Source organism: Vidua macroura, chromosome 1, assembly GCF_024509145.1.
Source record: "Vidua macroura isolate BioBank_ID:100142 chromosome 1, ASM2450914v1, whole genome shotgun sequence".
In the NCBI taxonomy this organism is placed as follows: Eukaryota; Metazoa; Chordata; class Aves; order Passeriformes; family Viduidae; genus Vidua; species Vidua macroura.
The window spans coordinates 111,808,385-111,827,405 of record NC_071571.1 but is presented as its reverse complement, the minus strand read 5'-3'; the positions used below and the strand labels follow the sequence as shown (position 1 = coordinate 111,827,405).

At 43.7% G+C, this 19,021-nt stretch overlaps 1 protein-coding gene across 6 annotated transcripts in view; it reads right to left on the bottom strand.

Moving 5' to 3' along the window:
- Positions 1–18,023, bottom strand: part of DTNA (dystrobrevin alpha) — a 223,604-nt gene extending 205,581 nt beyond the window's left edge. For all 6 annotated transcript variants that reach the window (XM_053973289.1, XM_053973340.1, XM_053973356.1 and 3 more), the window contains exon 1: positions 17,954–18,023. The gene's annotated coding sequence lies outside the window, so the exon portion shown is untranslated. The remainder of the gene's footprint in view (positions 1–17,953) is intronic.
- Positions 18,024–19,021: the final 998 nt, after the last annotated feature.

Below are 19,021 nucleotides of genomic sequence, written 5' to 3'. Positions count from 1 at the left end.
CTGAACTTTTTAGAATCATTTAATTCAGACTAAGGGATACTACTGCATAAGCAACTCTAATCCAAACTCCTATTCCTAACTGGTAAAAATTACTTTATTAAGCCCTAGACATCAAACAGGTCAATGATATAGAACTACTGAACTGTTTTAGATGAGCTTGTTTGGTGCCTGATCTAATTCCAAATTAAAAAAAAAAAAAGTTTTAATACTAACTTTGTTTTCAAAAGAAAATAGGGACTATCAACACAAATCACTGTGAAATCATAGTACTGGCTCAAAAAAGCACTAACATTCTGAGGGTTGGTAGTGTTATGACAGGGCTTCAAAACTCCATCTCCCTTGTGGAGAAGCCAGCAAGAGCCTGAAGCCCAAAGTTTCTGAGTTCATACTTCCAATTCACCACTAAAACTCTCCTGGAAACTGTTAATTTACATGGCAGCAAGGCAACAAAGCACCATTTTATCCAAACAATCGAGTTTCATCAAAAAAAAACCCTCACTTTTCCAAGTGTGCAGCAGCAGATTGAGCAGCTCTAAGAAGCATCTATCAGGTGAAGCATCTAAAGAACCGCTGAGAAGCAACTCTCCAAAAGCTTCAGGTGCCTCCCATTCAGTGAGCAGCTTCTAGCAGTGGGAGAGTGGGAGCAATCCAACAGCAAGCTCTCCTCCTGGCACCACTGTGAGACAGCACAAGGCTTAAAAAGACAGCAGATCTCATGTATCTTCTAAACTGAGAAGCAGTAAGATTCTTATGAAAATGGCTTGTTTTTAATAAAAGGGCTTGCAGTGGCCCAAAAGAAGATACAGCAGTAGCCTGTCAGAAAAGCAAAACAGAAAGGAGAAAAAAAATGACAGATCTCATTAAAAAAAAAAAAAAAATCTATTAAATCTAGATTTAATGAAAAACAGAGAGGAATCACATTCATGTAGCAAATCTTTCAAATCTACTTTGCCAATCACGTTCCAGGGCAGAAGAAATACCATTCTCCAAAATGTTCTTCAGAATGACACCAAAATCTTCATTTGTAGTAAACTGGTAGTTAAAACAAAAGCTGAAATTAAATGAACTGCCCTTCTACATATTTTGCAGCCATCAAAAGCTTCCAATATATTTATCAGTCTTTTCTTTTTCAGCTGAAATTTTGATTTTAAGCTTTCTTTAATCCTAGATTTATACACACCCCTTCTTGGATATTAATTGCTCTCATCCTACTTTCAACTCACATTTTGTGGTGCCCTGGGAGAAAAATTACTTGTTTAACAAGAAGAGCCACAAAAGGATTTTAGCCTATTCTAAAACAACATTGAACTATTCCTACCTTACTTTCATGAAATGCCTTTACAGAGGTCATTTTAAAAAGTATGTCAAAGGAAAGCTAGTCCATCAAAGAAAATGCTAATAGACATACAGGCACACTATTAAGATTGCACAAATTACCACATGTAATTTCATGTATTTCTGCTTACACGTATTTGCATGCATTCACTCACTCATTCAGTGATTCTCTGCTGCAGCTTCCTGACCTGCAGGTAAATTCAGAGCTACAAGGATTACCGGAGAGTTGAGAGATTTCATCACCCAGGAGGTGAGGCCAAGGGAAGGATGTGGGTGGGTCATATCTTCCGTGGGGCAGGGAAGAGATGTTTTTTCTGGGATTCTATACAATATCTTCAGCTAGAAGGTGGGGGCCAGTTTTGAAAGCCTGTCAGAGACCATCAGACACAGAGAGTACTGATGAGGTGTTCTTGGCATCTGGGGGAGGTCTGCCTTGCAGAAAGGTTCAGCAGCTGTGGTGTGGGTAGGGTCATTAGTAATGCTGCATTCATGACTCATCTGTGGCTTATTCCTTAAATACACACACAGGCAGGAATTTTTGTTTCACTGGGCTTCAAGCTGGTCAGGACCAAGATAAATCCGTGTATTAGTTTGCAAGGAAATTTATCACCTGACCTTGACATGTTTCTTCCACTTTGAGAAAGAGTATTGGTTCCATAGTTCCCTGCTTGTAAAAACAGGGAATGCATCCCAGAAGAAGAGAAGCCTTTACAACAAGGATATTTCCCAGTTACAAAACATGAAAACAAACACTAAGAGAGTCTTGGAAGAGACTTGGTCAGGAGAACAAAACCAAACAGCAGAAATTTTAGCAAGGAAGTGCTTTAACTTGAGCTGAAAACTGAAATCCTCCATCAGCAAAATCAAATGAAGTACTTCATTAAAAGCCAAGTTTAATTCATGCAGAGAAAATGCATCACTTTCAAAACAGACTGTTTTTGTTTTGGGATAAGCTGTGTCTCTCTGGGCTGCTGGAGGATCTCAGCAGATTTCTAATTTTGGTGTCTTGTAGACTGGACTATGGAGCTGCTTTTGGACAGCAAAATACAAGCTCCCCACTGGGCACAGAAGCTGCATACTGATGACATGCCAAGAAAAAAAGTATCTTCAGGCTGGGAAACCTGACACGGTAGGAGACAGAAAGGATGAAGTGCTGCAGTGGCTCAGGAAGGAAAAAAAAAGTTCGGACTGAGGTAAAGAAAACAATGAATTTGGCAACATTAAAATCTTTTGATCAAGAATTTTTAAATATCTGAATGGGAAGTTTTGGGTTTGGCTACAAGTTTTTTGTTGATCAATTTACACAGAAAGCAAAAGCTTTTAGCAAAACATTCCAGAGCATTGAAGATTAACTTTTTCTTTCTTTTTGTCAGTCATGTCAATTTTCTGCTTTTTTAATCAAATTCTATATAAGCTGTGCTAGAATAAAGAGAAGCACAATGAAATTGCTCTTTGTATTCACTTATAGAATAGAAGTTGGACTGGTCTGTTCTGATGCTTCTTAGACCACTTACAAAGCAGTGTTTATTTCAGTATCAGTATCACATGTCTAAAATTCTAGTACTGAATATAAAATCACATCTTTTTACAAGAGGGAAAAACTTACTGGTTTATTCTCTGTGAAAACCCACAAAAGTAAAAAATGCAAGTCAGAACTGATTTTAAATCCGTATGTTATTAGACTCACCAGTATAGCTGTTAATTGTCTAAAATATGAATAGCACCTCAAAAATTTTTCTGATCTTTTTCAAAGATAAGACATGGCAAATTTTGGGTCTTTTCCCCTCCCCTAACAATGTGGGTTTGGTTCTTTAAAGCTCTGTGTTTTGAATGTGTGAGATTTTCTTCCTCTCTTTTCATAACAGCTGCTTTTTTCTTCGCCTTGCTTTTGAGAACAGGCTATGCAATTTTTAGAAAATACGCACTGCAAATGAATCACCAAATGATAGTAGTTAAGCTCCAGCCATTGTGGATGCTCCTACTGGGGGGGAGCACGTCGGTTTGCTCAGGAGCACGCTGAGTATGGGGTGGGTGACCTTTGGTGTGGGCTGTCCAGGAGCAGGAGGTGCCTCTTCTGCAGCCCCTGCACACGGACAGCGTTGCAGGGAAGCACAAAGAGGAGGAGACCATCGCTCACCGACACGATCACATACTCTGGTCAACACGAGCTTCAGCAACACCAAAACACCTGCAGGGAAAGAAAACTGCCATCTGGAAGAAGCCCTGTGAAGTCACCCCCTGGCTCCTCAGAAGCCTTGCAGGGGTGTGAAAAGCAAGGTCACAATTAATTCAGCTGGGATTGCATGGAAGCAACTGTGCAATGGATTCCTTTCAACCTGCTAATATCCTCTCATAGAAAGGGGATTGTAGGGACTTTTTGCATATACAAACCTCTCCTTGTACATTTTACAACCAAATCCCATATCTGGATTTAGCTCAGCATAAGCTATCATAAAGTCCTGGTGTATGTAGCAAAGCAAAAAAAAAAATCTTATTATGGCAGTAAAATCATGACTGAGGTAAATACATTCTGCGTCTCTACTTTCAGACATCTGCAACCTTCTCAAAAATACTGTCCTTTCGTCTAAGGATTTCTTGTCAGTTCAAGATCACTTAAAAACAAACAAGAAAATATGTTTGCCAGTTATTTTGATCATCTGAAGTGCTCAGATAGGAAAGAAGGAGGATGTAAGCATACAAAAGAGGGAAGGACATAACTTCTTATCATTCGGCCTTGAAGCCTTCCCTCTGCACCCAGGGGCTAACTTGGCATCTCAGCCATGCTAAACCACCTGGGATTGCACACAAAAATTCTCACAGAAAGTCAGCTCTAATATCAGCTCCCAAAGTTTTCATGATAGCATTTTTTCCTACTTGTGCTGCATTTTTTCCTACTTGTGCTCCTAAAAAGGAGGTGTACTGACAGAAATAGAAACATTTGTTATTTGACAGTGTTATTAAATACACTTAAATCTGACAAAATCAAATCATTAATTTTAGCAGTGACCAGTGTTATCCAGGAATGCAATAGTTAAATACTAAAGACAAAGAATGATGACTGGTAAATAAAACAATGGATGTACTCACACCTCTTTGGAACTTAAAAGCCCCACAGTGAGACACTGGCAGACTTACGAGCTGACTTAATATACTCCAGTTACAAATGGGAAATGTGTTCATCCTCAGTCAGGTCACTGAGAAGAAGAGAACAATTCTTGGATTTCAAAATATCCCCTCTACTTCAACAAGTCTCTCTGGGATTACGGCAGGCATGGACTCCACACCAATTGAAAGGGACTCTGACCATTGCAACCCATGTTCTTAGGATATTGACTTAGTCTTTGCAGCTGTGTTTTTGTGATACACTCTACAAGTAATTACAGAAAGCCTGTTGTTCATTCCTTACTTTTTTTTTCTTTTTTTCTTCTATTACCACTTGCTCCTCCCTCACAAACTCTCCCCAGTATGCTAAGAAATCCTGTCACCTCACCTTTGCAGATGTGTATGCTTGTATACATTCAGGCACCTATTTGCCTTCTCTGGTGCAGCTGTGGTTTGATCCTACCCCAGTGTATGCACTGGATGTTTCACAGGAAAAACACAGGGAACAGTCATAGCAGATTCCCTTAAGAGTGACTTTACTGGAGCTGTATGAATTTCTGGAGCTAAGGATCTACTGCCTAGATTGTGTGTTACATTCTCCTTTTGTATGAGAAGGCACAGATTAGCTGTACTGCTTTGCATTTTGCTTAAAAGGCTTAGGAGCTAGGGTAGGGGTTTTTTTGCTACATTTCTTGATAACCGTTCCGTGTATTTTGTTTTTAAAAGGGAGATTTAAAAATAGAATATTAAAAACCCCAATGGTAACAGTACAGTTACAAATGCTGAAGTTTTAGAAGGAACTGCTGTGGGAGTTGCTGCTAGGAATACTTGCCACGTAGAAAAACACAACGGTTAATAACTGTTAATACAGATGCATAGACAACACAGAGCAGAACCTTGTATTTCAAAATCCACCTAAACATCTTAATATCTAATGATATTGACAATTCACAAATAGTATACAAGTGGGTGTTACCACTTTCCAAAACAAAGTCACATCAAACACTCAGCTCTTGCAACGTAGGGGAGGATTGTCTTCTTTAAAAACAACAATAAAAGGAAACAAAAGGAATAAACTGTGAAAAATAAGCTGTGAAAAAAAATAGTAAAGGCCCTTTCAAGGTCTGAGCTTTCAGCCACACTGCTTACATAACAAGTACCAACAAATGTTTCGATAATTCAAGGACTGTGTATGAGTATATGCTGGACCTTCAATTTAACACTCAACACCATTTAAAAACTCTTCCTAAATTATGTTCCAGTCACTGATGTGCTCTTTCCAAATAAAAGTATAATACAATGTGAGGTAAAGCAGAAAGAGCAAATATATTCTTAATGAATTTTTAACCCCATGTTAACAAGGGATTTTTTGGACTTAGTCAAGCAGATAGCAAGAGGTCCAGGAAGAGACAAGGAAATGATAAACTTTTCGTTTGGGGTTTTGCAAACAAAGAGACACATTGTTCTTGATTACTGTGTTTGAAGACCACTTGAGAAATGTACACTGGCTCAGTAGCTTGCACTCCTTAAATGGAGATAGATGCGTGAGGAGCTAACTACAACAACGGGCAAGCTTTGCTGTCATTTCAGCAGAAAGAAGTTAAAACAAAGAAAAGGAAAGGAAGAATACCACCACGAAAAACCAAACACCTTTTCCCCCCTCTCAAAGCCCCTCGAGAGCCATCCAGCTACATTCTGATAATATTGGGTAACTGGATCTGTTGAAACAAGTTTCTTACAGCTTGGCATGTTGGTTTCAACAAATTAGGATGTAAATTGTAATACCAATGGGACAACATCACTTTTTCTCTCTGTTAAGCAGAGGCCATAGAGAATCCTCTGGAAAAAAACAGCAGTTAATTTAAGTGCCCTGGATGGTTTCCTAATAGCCAACTCAGGTGTGCTAAGGTCAGGTCCTATATCCCCACTCTCCTCTGCATTCTGAATGAGGAGGCAGCCTCAGGACCCACTGCATCAGTCAATACCATCCCCTCTCAAGCATTCCTGCTTGAGAAAATTTGCAGCATTTTGGGCAAAAAGAAGCAAAAAAAAATGGGGAGGTGACCCCACCTCCACATCAGCCCAGCTGCTGATGTCAAAAGACGGATAACATCTGCATCCTGCCCTCAGTGGTACACCTACACTTCCCACCTGGCAAAAGGGATATCCACTCCAGCCCTGCCTGCAGCCCCAGGGTTCCCATCTGCAGCACCAGAGCTCAGGGAATTAAAGGTTCATGGGATAACTGTGACCATTTGTAGCTCTGGCAGCAGCTTTCAGCTCTCCTTCCGTTGTGTAATTTCAAGGTCTTGCAAAACACATGTCAGTGTATGTAAGGGAAATCTGGGTTTCAAGGACAAACCTTCTCGACACCTGAGTAGTAAGATGACATTGACTCACTGGCATAAGGTCTGCTCTGAAAGACAACTTTGTTTTTAAATCTTTTTCCTTGGTTTTGAGCAGGAAATGGCATAGACATATGGGACTACTGAGGTTGTCTGACAGTATTACTTTATTTCTGTTTCTTTTTCTTCCAAACTACCCTATTTTCTTCATCCATGTCCTTAATTGGATGTTCAGATTAAGGTGAGAGATGTATTAAAAATACATACACAGTAGGATTATCAAACACAGTATGTGCAAAATGGCAGGTTTTAGAAATATTCACTGCTAAAATTTCAACTGTTAAATGTGTTTTGGTAGGCAAAGAAGACTGCAGCTTTTTTAAACATGAGGAAATCCAAAGGATTACATCAAACCATGTTACAGACACTGACAGATACAGGCTTTCAAGCAAAACAGCTGTCATTAAAGCTCCTGTGACTTCTTAGAATACACTGCTGCAGTCTCCTAAAAAAAAAAACTAAATCCATGGGGAAAAAAAGAATACCTTTAGCCTATACTTTAGCTTCAGAAGAGAGATGCAGCTCCATCTTTCTTCCTTTTCCCATGAATAAACAAAAGCAATAGGAACCATTTCTAACCCTGTGGTCACCAGTAAGGGCCAGAAAGGCACAATATGGCCTGAGCAAGCACACTCATCTCACAGCAGGGACTACAACCTCACACCTACTTTCCTAGGAGTGCACTTAGCATGAAATGTGTTCATTTCATTGTATTTAACATTAAGGTTTTCCAGATACAACATCACTTCCTACCTTCATTACTTGAAATAAGACTGTAAGCACTGGGTAAAAAGTCTGAAACCTGGTACCAGCAGAGCTGCTAAAATGCTGTTGTGTCATTCCTCTCCTCGGACACTCATACAAGCTGTCTCTGCACATCTATGGCAACAGCAACCTGCCAAAGCCACCAGGGTCCATGTCACTCTGTGTGACAACCAGTGCAAATAATTACTGAGATGATTTGCATGTTCACAGCCCATCCACAGTCAATGTGCAGCAGCGGTTAAGACAGAGCAGCTTAAATCCAGGTGCCACTGGTGGGACAGGAGAGGATCCTTGGGCTTGTAGAGGACAAGAACACACAGAAGCAGCTGCAGGGGGATGGAGGGAGGCCAGCATGAGGCATGGCTGTACTATGGGATGTTTCTGTGTGGAGCTGGCAAGACAGGGAAACAGCTGGGTCCAGGACATGTATAGAGGCAACTGAAGGTCAAGGAGAAGTATCTAGATGTAGTGTGACCTCTAAACCGGCCTTCTTACTGCATTTTTGATTACCCTCACGGCCTAAGTGTGATCAGCTTTGATCAAATGCTCACATCATTATATGGCAACCGAAGGAGGGCATAGCTAATGATTTTTTTTTAACTGTCAACACTCAAAAACATTGTTTGGGGCTGGTGCGACCTTTCCCTATCTTATTCTAACAGGATGCCCAACTTTCATTGTTCCTAATTTTATTTATAACATAATACTTGCACAGAAATACAGACAAACACATTAATGCCTTCAAAAGTAATTTTCACAGGAAATGCAATACAAATCTAGCTGTGCATGTCATAAACCTTCCCTGTTTGCACCCTGCCCAGAGAATAAGAGTCATTTATTGGGAAGCATGTGCCTTTTATTTCTGCCCCTCTCCCCAGGTCAGTATCCTCAAAGCCTTTCTTCTAGTCTTTCCATTTGGCTACTTGGAGAACTCCAGAAGCATTTGCATTGATGGCGCAGGACTTAGCACTAGATCTGTCATATATGGTTAAGCTGCTGCTGGGCTAAGCTCCTTTTTTTATCCTGAGTGGTATTTTCTCTTTGAACTTTAGGAATTTATACAGTGTTTTATCCTTTCAAGTATCTCTACAAATTCTTCACAGGATCTACAGCACAGGCAGGGCCTTTTTATGACAGAAAGACACAGTAGGTTTTCATGCTTTGCAGCCACTGTAATATAACCCACTGCTTCACTAAGCCCACTAACATTACATTCATTATTTGGCACAGAGCTTATGGTAAAGAAGTAATTTGTTCTGATAGTCAAGTGCACCATCAAAAGTCTGATTGCCTACAACAAATCAAGAGAGTTTTGTAAGCCCTGCTATGTGCTTTCATATGTTGAAAGGGAAAAAAAAAGCCACAAATTGTGCAGGAATAATTATCTTTCTGCCAGCTTGTTTTTGAAATGAAGGTAGGTAACACTTACATGTAAATGCAAATAGCAGGGATAATATGGGGCTCCCAGGGTATCAGAAAGGTAGCATTCCCTGTGGAAATACAGAAGAGCACAACAATGGGACAAATGAAACATACCTCTCACCAAAACATGAAGGTGAAACCTATTCTTCTGCTTAAGGATGACTGGCTAATGCTCAGTGTAGAGAAATGTACTAAGTAGCTGCATTTTAAGTTACTACCTTGTACAATAGCTATTGTGTACCTCTTCTGTGCAAAAAAGTTCCATGCACAAAAATCCACAACAATGTGAATCTTGATATGACTAGATCAACAGCAGTCATGAAGGAAAAATTAGCAAAGTGCCTTTTAAGAAAGGTAGTGTTCACAAACACTGACTGCTTTAAAATCTTCTGCATCTGTCTAGAGAAACAGGGACTACTTTTTGAGTCCCTCTAATATTGCAGTATTTACAGTATGTATCACCTTTCTCTCCAGAAGGTTATACAGAGCACAGCGTGATGCAGTTCAGCTTCCAATGTCCTGTCTGTGGGCTTGAAAAACCCAGCAAACTGCCCCTGCTACTGATAACACCGGTCCTCTCGAGAGAATTCCTCCTGCAAGTAGTCCTGTAAGGTCAAATGAGACTCTTTGCCAAATAAGCCTTTGCAAAATCAATTGTGCTCTGTCATGTTAAGAGAACAGGAACCTAGCTGGAGCATGTACTAATTTTAATTAACACAGTACATCCTTCTCACCAGATGATCTGTTGTGGTTTTTTTTCCCCTTTCCTCTCCTTCCTTCTTTTCTTTTTGCTGTTTTCAGGCTGTTTTTCTTCTACCCTTCTCTTTTGCATTTTTTTACTCCTTTCACACACTATTTCTCTCCATCCCACTTTCCCCTTTTAACAACCCTCCTCCTCCTGCATCCTGTTTTCCTATCCCTTTGTCCTCTCCCAGTCCTTTGAAGGACTACACTGGTGTTTTTCTAACAGTCCCACCAGAAGCAGCGGAAGGCAAGTGATAAGAAAACTGATAAAAACCCCTTGAGACTTAAAGGCTGTATTCTACTAGCCTGCACAAAGGGAAACGGTAGATGTGGGCTAAGGAGAGAGGGATTAAATGAGTCAAAACTTGCAGAATTCCAACACAGAGGATTTAAATTTCTGTAGTTCCCATTAAGTAGTGCAGAGCACCATTAAACTGCTTGTTCTGGTTAATATTTAAGAAGGGAAAAAGTGAGCAGAATCACATGGTAAACATGTCTGGAAGCCTAAAAAAGAATTAAGAAGTTAATAAAAGTGTGCATACACATCAGTCATCATACTCAGACCAGGAATGGTGTTATCATTTCCATTATAGGAGCAAATACCTGCCTCAGAAACCTGCAGGAGTTTTAATCACTCTTTTAAATCCATGCCGTAAGAAATTACCCCATTATTTCCACTCTTCAGAATAGTGCTTTCCTCTCACTCATTTTGGACACCTCGCCAGGTAGGTCAGTCACCAACAAAAGCCTGGTCCCGTTCTTTAAGCCAAAACACACTCCCTAGGTCTGCCCCAGTGCATTTAATGTGCTGGCTTGCAAAATTTCTCTGTGGACCATGTGCACTTAGAAATCAGCAGTACCTGATTTGGGAGTCACACAGGCAGTTGCCATGTCTTCAGGTTAATCATAAAGGGATTATATTAGATCTGGCAAATGTCATTTATTTCCAGGATTTAAGAAAAGATTTTTCTTATCTCAGTAATTCCAGATAATCTAACTTAAGGATCCTAGAAAGATAAAGCTGAATCTCAGCTTTTATACTGAGAGTATCCAGAGCTCATTACAGATTTTGCCAAAAATCACAGATCCCTGGTTTGCCTTACCAGCTCAAAAAAACTGCATCCACAGATCTTCCAGGATTTTAAGAGAAGACCATGGCAATTTCCAGCCAGGTATGTGATTCTGTTCATCTTGCAATCCACAAGTCCTCTCTCCTAGTGAGAGCTGGACCTTCAAGCAAGAAACCTGTGTGCCCTGAGACAGCAAGGTCAGGTGATTCTCCAGCATCATATCTATAAAATTAGGGAAATGGGCTTTAGGGAAATGGGCTTCTGCAACCAAATCTATGTGCAGACAAGTTCAAGTCACCTAGCTTTCCTATGTCCTTTCTGCAGAGATGCAACTCATGTTAACATCTTCAAAAGAAGTCTACATATTTAACTATCAAATAATATATGGCCTGCATGCGTTAGCTGACTGCCATCCATGAAAGGGGCTTAGCTAGGGAGTCTAGCTAACTACACAAAGATTTTGGAAGCTATGACCTACAAAGAAAGTTTGGTATGTTTTGTACTGACAAGTGATTTCCACACGACTCTTGTTCACTATAGTATTTCATAATTTAAAATGCAATTCAAAACAAAAAATACGGCATGCATGAATTCCCACTGATCTCAAGCCGTACTAGTAACTGTGTTGGTAGAATCTGAGCTGGTAGCAAGCTCCAAGTGGTTTGCAAGGAAATTCACTGCAGTGAAGCGTCATTTTCCACATTCCCAGTTGTTACAAGAGTGCCTAGCTTCAAAAGGCTAAATAGTCTCCTTTGTTTATTACATAATCTGCAGAACTGCAAGCAGAGAGCAACAAGGAAAGCACAGATCCTTCCTCTGAATGCTCTAACGTGCCCCCATCCAAAAGAAGTCTTTCTTCAGGCTTGTTGCTTTGGTACTCAGCCGTTCACTTCGGCAGCTTTTTCCAAATTGCAGAGATCCCTATTTATTATGCCCATACATACAATTATCTACATCTACACACATGTATGTGCTCTGCTGGCAGGGCACATTGAGGCCCATCTGCCAGGCTGGCACTGTGCCCACCGAGACGTTGGTCGGTCCATTTCACTAAAGCGGAACTGTCAAGCGGTGATGGGCTTTGGTGGGCAGCCAAGAGCCCTCCTTTCTCCAGGGACGAAAGCCTCCCAGTGCCACTCAAGTTTGTGTGGCACACCACGGGAGCACAACCATTGGCACGCATGCCAAAGCAAAGATGATTTCAAAGAGGAAAGAAAAGAGGAGAGCTGACTGGTACTTCACACTGTGATCCAGCCCTACTTTGTGGAGGTGATTATGGTGGACAATGCTGCTGTGGCTGAGCACAGGCCAGCCATCATTTAATTTTGACTTTGGCACCAATCAAGTACAACAGGGTAATTGTGAGACAACTCAATAGATGTAAACAGCCACTATACAGGGCGATTTGGTGAGGCATAAGGGCATAGACAAATGGCCTACAAAAGGCAGCTCCTTCCACACGCGTGCAGACATGGTGAGTAACTCCAGCTGCCCAGGAACCATTAGTCAAGATCAGAACTACATGCATCAGATCTTCAATTCAGCCCAGATCTTTCCAGGAGGATCATCTTGCACATGTTGCTCCCTCTCACATTTCTGTTTAAAGCTGACCTTTACGTTTACACTTGCACTGTGTGAAGAGGTGGGTCATGGTTTGCATTGGGGTTTTAATTTCTCAGTGACAATAACATGCCAGGAAATGTTGCTTTACCTTCTACTTTTCTTTTCCTCCAGGCACCTGTGAACTTAGCCACTAGAAGCCTGCTTTAGAACCTCTCAATGTAGCTATTCCTCATGGCTGGAATCAGCTTACCCACCCTCACTGGTGTTAAGTGGGATGCAAACACAGCTCCACCTCCCTGCATGAGCCAAGATGAACAGTTCAATGTGGTCTCACTGTTCAATGGGTCTATTCACCCGTAAGTATGACAAGCAAATTCTGGCACTGAACCAGCAGCTCCTCTGCTCCCCAGGAATGCCCAAGGGCAAAATTATATCATGCTTTTATTTAAACCAACATAGTCAAACTTCACTATGGAGGAGTTTTACCAGTTAAATGAGCCTCCACTCACACCCGCTGTGGGAGGACTCGATGGTCAAGAAGAAGTCCCAGCTGAACTTTTGAAAAGCTGGAGACAATGCTGCAAGTGTCTTTCCCCTGTTGATTTTAATCAGGTCAGAAAAATCTTACATTATGATAATTACATCACAAAACAGTTTATAGACATTTCCGTCACATTATATTTTAATTGCTATTACCTCTTTAGACAACTAAGCCAAGGCAGAGCTTGTCAGCACCAAGAGAAAAGAAAATCAAGTGTGCTTCTGAAATCTGAATTCCTCCTTAAGCAAAATAAGCAGACATCCAGACCACTACATGAGGAAATTCCACGTGTATCTTCTACTTCAATTTTGAATGGCTCTTCTGACATCTCTTCCAGCTAAGAAGATTAAAAAAGACCAAATCATTTGAGATATTGCATTGCTTCTTGACATCAATCTGGTGAAAGATTTAACTGAAAAGAGCCTTTATTTTTGTACTTTGTATGTTATAGGATGGAATTCTGTTAGGTTGTAATCCCTTTTGAACAATTATAGAAATCGCTGTATTTCCCTTTACAGGCTGTTCTGCCTATACAGAGAGAGCATACCTATAAAAATGCAGCCTCTGTACAATGAAAGGTATGGCTCAGGATTTCCCTCTGGGTCCTTGTGGCAGATGCACAGGCGTGTGAATTGTCAGTGGTGCTTCTCACATAATCACTACAAATACAGTGGTTCCAAGAGGAGATGACGTCACACATTTTATAGTAAAGGCACTGCATGAAACAATTGTAGTCCCTAGCAGCAGCTGTGGATATGCCATAGGTAAGTCAAACAGTTGTGATCTCCTTCTCTCTTCAGTGGGATGGAGAAAATACACAAAGGCTGGATTTATGTCGTTGTAATTGAGGGAAGGATTTTGCCCCATACATTTCACACCTGTCTGTCTTAAACATCAGACCAAAAACCAGGCTCTACTGAAGTGAACAGCACCAGGGCACTTTGTCTCAGATTTGGTCATCTCCACACCAGCACACAAAGACCACTGAAATTTCCAAGTTTTTACAAGTGGCTTGGCATTTTATCTCAGCTGCTGAGACCGCTAAACATTCCCTGCACTGATTTCTCCACAAGTGACACTAGATATCTATACATCTAAAGAATTCAATAGATGCATCTAACTTCAAAACAGATGAAGCATTTACGCTTTAATTGGAATTTGTACAATTTAGATCTAAATTTACACATCTTTCCTATATGGTTTTCCATATGTCTTCATTGTAACAGTTTCCCAATTTAAGGCAATGTGAGAAGACAGAAGCTTTTTTTGCAAGACCATGAACACACACACACCCTACCCAAAAACCAGCGCTAACATCTGCAGCTATCACAATATGGTAACTGGCTACACACAGGAGATTAAAAATATACAGATCAATAATGTTCTGCTATGATTTTCAAACAGAAACCTCATGTAATTTTTTCCAAACACAGTCCCTCTAGTAGCTTTTGTAATGACATTGGAGAGGGAGACATTGCATTACACTCTTCAAGCCATTCTGATAGTCCCACACATAATTTCCCCCCTTCCTCCCCCCGATTTTCAGCAAAAATGTCATTCTTGTGCTGTTTGTGTAAGTGGACAGAATTTCAAGCATCTGCTCCCAAATGATTATAAATCAAGGAACCTTCATGCTCCATTAGCTTGAGAAGATAGCGTTATTAATGATTGCTATTCAAGTTCACAGTAAGTGTCTAAGTGAAGACACCTCTGATGTAAGGCTTTGTTTTGTTTCCAAAAACAGCTGTGTGGGCAAATCTTCACTCTTGCTGTTTAACATATTTCTGAGGCTACCACTTCTAAGAAATATCAATTATTTTCATTAGCTTAGCAGTTACACCAGTTTCCTCTGGAAAAAGAAACAAAACTGACATTCCACAGCAATGCTCATGAAAAGTCATTTAGCTTAACAAATACTGGGGTCTATGAAGATGCAACACTGCTCTTACTCTGCTATTCTTTATCCAGTTCCAAAGTCTGAAAAAGCTGGTTCAACTCTAAAGCACAAAAAGTGAAAATTTAAGTATTAGGTCATAAAACATGGACTTGAAACAATATAGGAAATGACTGGATATAGCCTGGCAGAGCTGATTTGCTCCACAGGTCAACACACCAGGATTTCCTACATGATCCTAACCAGCAGCCTTTTATTCCCACAGAAGTAGGACCAACTCTGCAAAGAAAAGGCGAGTCAGAGGTCTGATTGAGTTTTCCACCTGTTAGTTACTTGCCTAGGTGCACAATGAATGTGAGGCACCCCATGCATGAATACCACATAATACCGAATTTCAAGATAAGAGATCTGACTCATCACTCCACTGCACCAGTTTTATGCCTACGGGGCTCCATGTTCTTCCATGGTGACTCAGACCCAAGACTCCCCTCTCTCCAGGAAAAACATGACAAGTCATGCAGTACATGTCAGACTTACCCATCAACTATAATCCCCATTTGCACTGCAAAACTAATTGGAATGTAACATTCCATACCACTTGCATCTTGCTGTTAAGCCTAGAGATAGGAATATATATAATTAATGTAAAGAGCAGCAGTTTAAAATATAGTCATAGGAATTAACCCTAGTGCACCTGGCAAAACACTCTAGGAACCCTGTTTGAGAAAGCAGTCCTATCCAAATGTTAATAGTGTTGATATGGACACGCTAAGGTTAACAACATGGAATTAAGGAGAAGGAGATTAGTCACTGGAACAAAAAGTTTCTGTGAAACAGTTCTCATTGCAAGACTGCTGCTTTCACTTTTCTAACCCAAGGCTGCTGGAACACAAGAAACTTTGAACAACTCTAAGGTAGGCATTGACTGTTTCTTCCAAAAGGACATGCTGTGTTTATGACAGCTATTTTTGGCTTTCAACTATACAAATTTAAATCACCATGAGGCCCATTTTCTTCTCACAGCTTCATGTCTGTATATATTCATTGATTTCAGTGCAATTATATCTGATGGTTTGCCTGGAATGGAAGTTAGATCAGTGCTGAACCTTACAGGCAATTCTGAATGGATTTATACCGGGCAAAATGTGTAAGAGGAGACAATCTACTTTACAGTCTGACAGCATACAACCATAGAAATCAAGCAAATAATTAATAAAGGTATAAACCTTCAAAAGCCAAACAAAACAATTAATCCTCTACCTTGCTCTAAACATTAAGGGATTGGTATCCAGCAGTTTACCATAACATACCTTGTGCTTTTTTTCTGTTTTTTTAGTCACAGAATCAGTGGGTTACTCTAGAACGCGGAAGCACTGCCACAGGTTTCTGTTCAGGATTGGGTCCTGAGCTACTTTGCAGAGAGAGTTGAATCTATGATGGCTGATCCTGCACAGTTCAGCCATGCTGGGCACTGGTGCACACAACCAGTAACACACTGAAAACTGCTTGTGGAAATGACATACTGAGCATTACATGCATGAACTATCCACTTGCTTGTGGTGGCAGAGGGCACATGTACATAATTTTGTGTTTACTACCACCACTGCAAGACGATAGCATCTTATTCTGACTACACTTATATCCCACTGAGAGGTCAAGGCAGGAGATGGCATTATATCTGTGCTTTTCTACAGGAAGGCAAGATTTATTCTGAGGCGTTCAGTTCTTTGAGTTTTACCTCTGTCTTATGAAAAAGAAAAAACAAAATCTACAAAAAATCACAAAATCGCCCACTGCAATGAATACAAACTTTGAATAAATGCAGGACCTTGACTGCAACAGGAAGGTGAAACCCAAAAATGTGTCAGTAGGATCATTCTCTTTTGAGCACTATAAAGACATGAACTTAAAATAGACATGGCATTGGCTCTTATCTCATGCTCACTTACCATTTGACAACCAGAAACCAGGGCGACTTAAAAACCTAGCACCTATTACTCTTTAGTTGCCATAATTTTATTAGTCTGGTCATGTGGCGGTCACAGGCGTGAGACACAACCTGGTATCCAGGTAAAAGTTATGAAAACAGCTCCATAGCTTATGACACTGTTAAACCACAGAATCCGTGCCTCTACCCCCATTATTAAAATACTTCCACATCCAAAAAAACAAGGGGAGAAGCAGAGGTACAGCGTTCAGAACTGAACAGCAAGTTACAAAACTTCAAATACAACACAATACATTGAAAGCATATTAGCACCAAATTTGTGATGCTGCTTATTACTTGAACCTAAGGTGAACCTCTCCTTTTAACATCTGGGTCACCAGTAACTGCCAGGTATTACCAGACTACACTGCTTCTCACCCATGTCTTTAGTACTACTAAAGTACTACCTAAAACATCACCCATGCTGGGAAGTGGATCCAGTGATTAAGTACCCGATTCAGCCGTAGCCAGCAGTATTTCACTTTGGGTGGTAGCTGGTCTCTAGCATGGGAGTGTAGAACAAGCCAGTTTGGCTGCAACGATCGAGATTTTCACCGCCCAACACCAAAGTTTGCCAAGGAGCCGGTGAACGCACAGGTAAAGGCAGTCGCTGCTGCGCTGCGGGGCGCCGTCCTTTCGTCACTTTTACCTCAGCCGGCTGCAAGAGGCGACAGCAAGCGAGCAGGGACAGCCCCGGGTCCCCAGGTGGCCTCCAGAGACCCCGGGACCTGCTGCACGGAGCGGCTGGATGGGCGACAGGGAGCGAGTGCCGTGCCGCATGCCTGTGCACACTCGCACGCCGGGAGCGTCTCAGCGGCGCCTGGGGACAGGCGGGAGCGCCGTGCGACCCCACCGGGGGCGGCCTCGGGAGGCTGGGGGACAAGGGGGGGCTGCCCCCCCGCCCGGCCCACCCTCCGGAGGCCGCCCCCCACCCCCTGACCACGGTGCCGATGGGGAACCCCCGGCGCCCCCCGCCCCGCAGGGGCACACGGCAACAGGCGGCTGCGCCCCCCGCCCAGCACCTCGCACCCGCTGCCCCGGTCGGGATCGCTACCTCGGGAAGGCTCCGTGCGCTCCCGCCGCCGCCCGCTCCCGCCGCCGCCGGGCGGATCAGCTGATATTTACCTGTGAGGTAATGCACGCTCCGTAAGGTCACCGTGCACCCGCCGCCGGCACACGGTGCCAGGCAGGAGGAGGGACGCGCCGGGAGGAGCGGGAGTTGCTCCTGCTCCGCCGCCGCCGCGCACGGCGCCGGAGCGGGGCGGCCGCGCCGCGCAGAGGCAGAGGCGGCCGCTGCCGCTGCAGCTCCTGGCACATGCTGCAGGTGTCAGCGCAGGAGCTGCCCCGCCGCCCGCCCGCCGCGCCCGCCCCGCCGCGATGCGCAGCCGCGCCCGCCGCACCGCGCCGGCGCCGCGATGGTGCGCCGGCGCCCTTCGCAAGCTGAAGCCGCCTCGAAGCCGCTGCCCGGCCCCGGCGCTCCCCTCGGGAGACGCTCCCCCGCCAGCACCGGCGGAGAGGGGGCGGTGGGAGGGATGACGTAGTGGGGCGTGGGGCAGGGGCGAGGCCGGGCGGCGGGGCCGGGAGCCCCCTCCGGACCCCCCGAGGGCGCGGCTCCGCCAAGGGGGTGCGGGCGGGACCCCCCCATCCCTGTCGGAGCGGCGGGCGGGCCGGGGGAGCGGCGGGGCGAGCGGGGGGAGAGGGATGATGTCATCCCCTTTTCCAGGGGAGGGCGGGGCCTGTCCGCGGGAGGAGGTGGGCGCGACGCCGCGGCTCCCCCAGGAGCGGGCGGGGAGGGGGATGCGCACGGTGCCAGCCTCTCACGGTGCCAGCGCGTGTGAACCAGCGCTGCCCCGGGCCGGGCCGAGCCCGGTGGGCTCCGTGCCCGCGGCGGGGGGCGATCGCTCCGTGCCGCAGCAGCGGTCGTGGGGCAGGCACCGGGGGAAGACTCCCCACCCCGGGCGGGAGTCCCCGGCATGCGTCCCAACCCCGGGCGGGGGTCCCCGAGAGTCCCCGGCGTGGGGTCCCCTATAGCTCCCGCCAGCCCGGCCGGCGCTCCCGCTGCAGGGCGCAGAGCGGAGCGCAACTTTGGCACCGGCACAGCCGGCGCTGGGACGTATCGGGGAAAGAGCCCTTCATGCGAGCCGCGGCTGCAGCCCGTCCCCGGGAGCCGGCTCCTGCAGGTGCAGGTGGCGG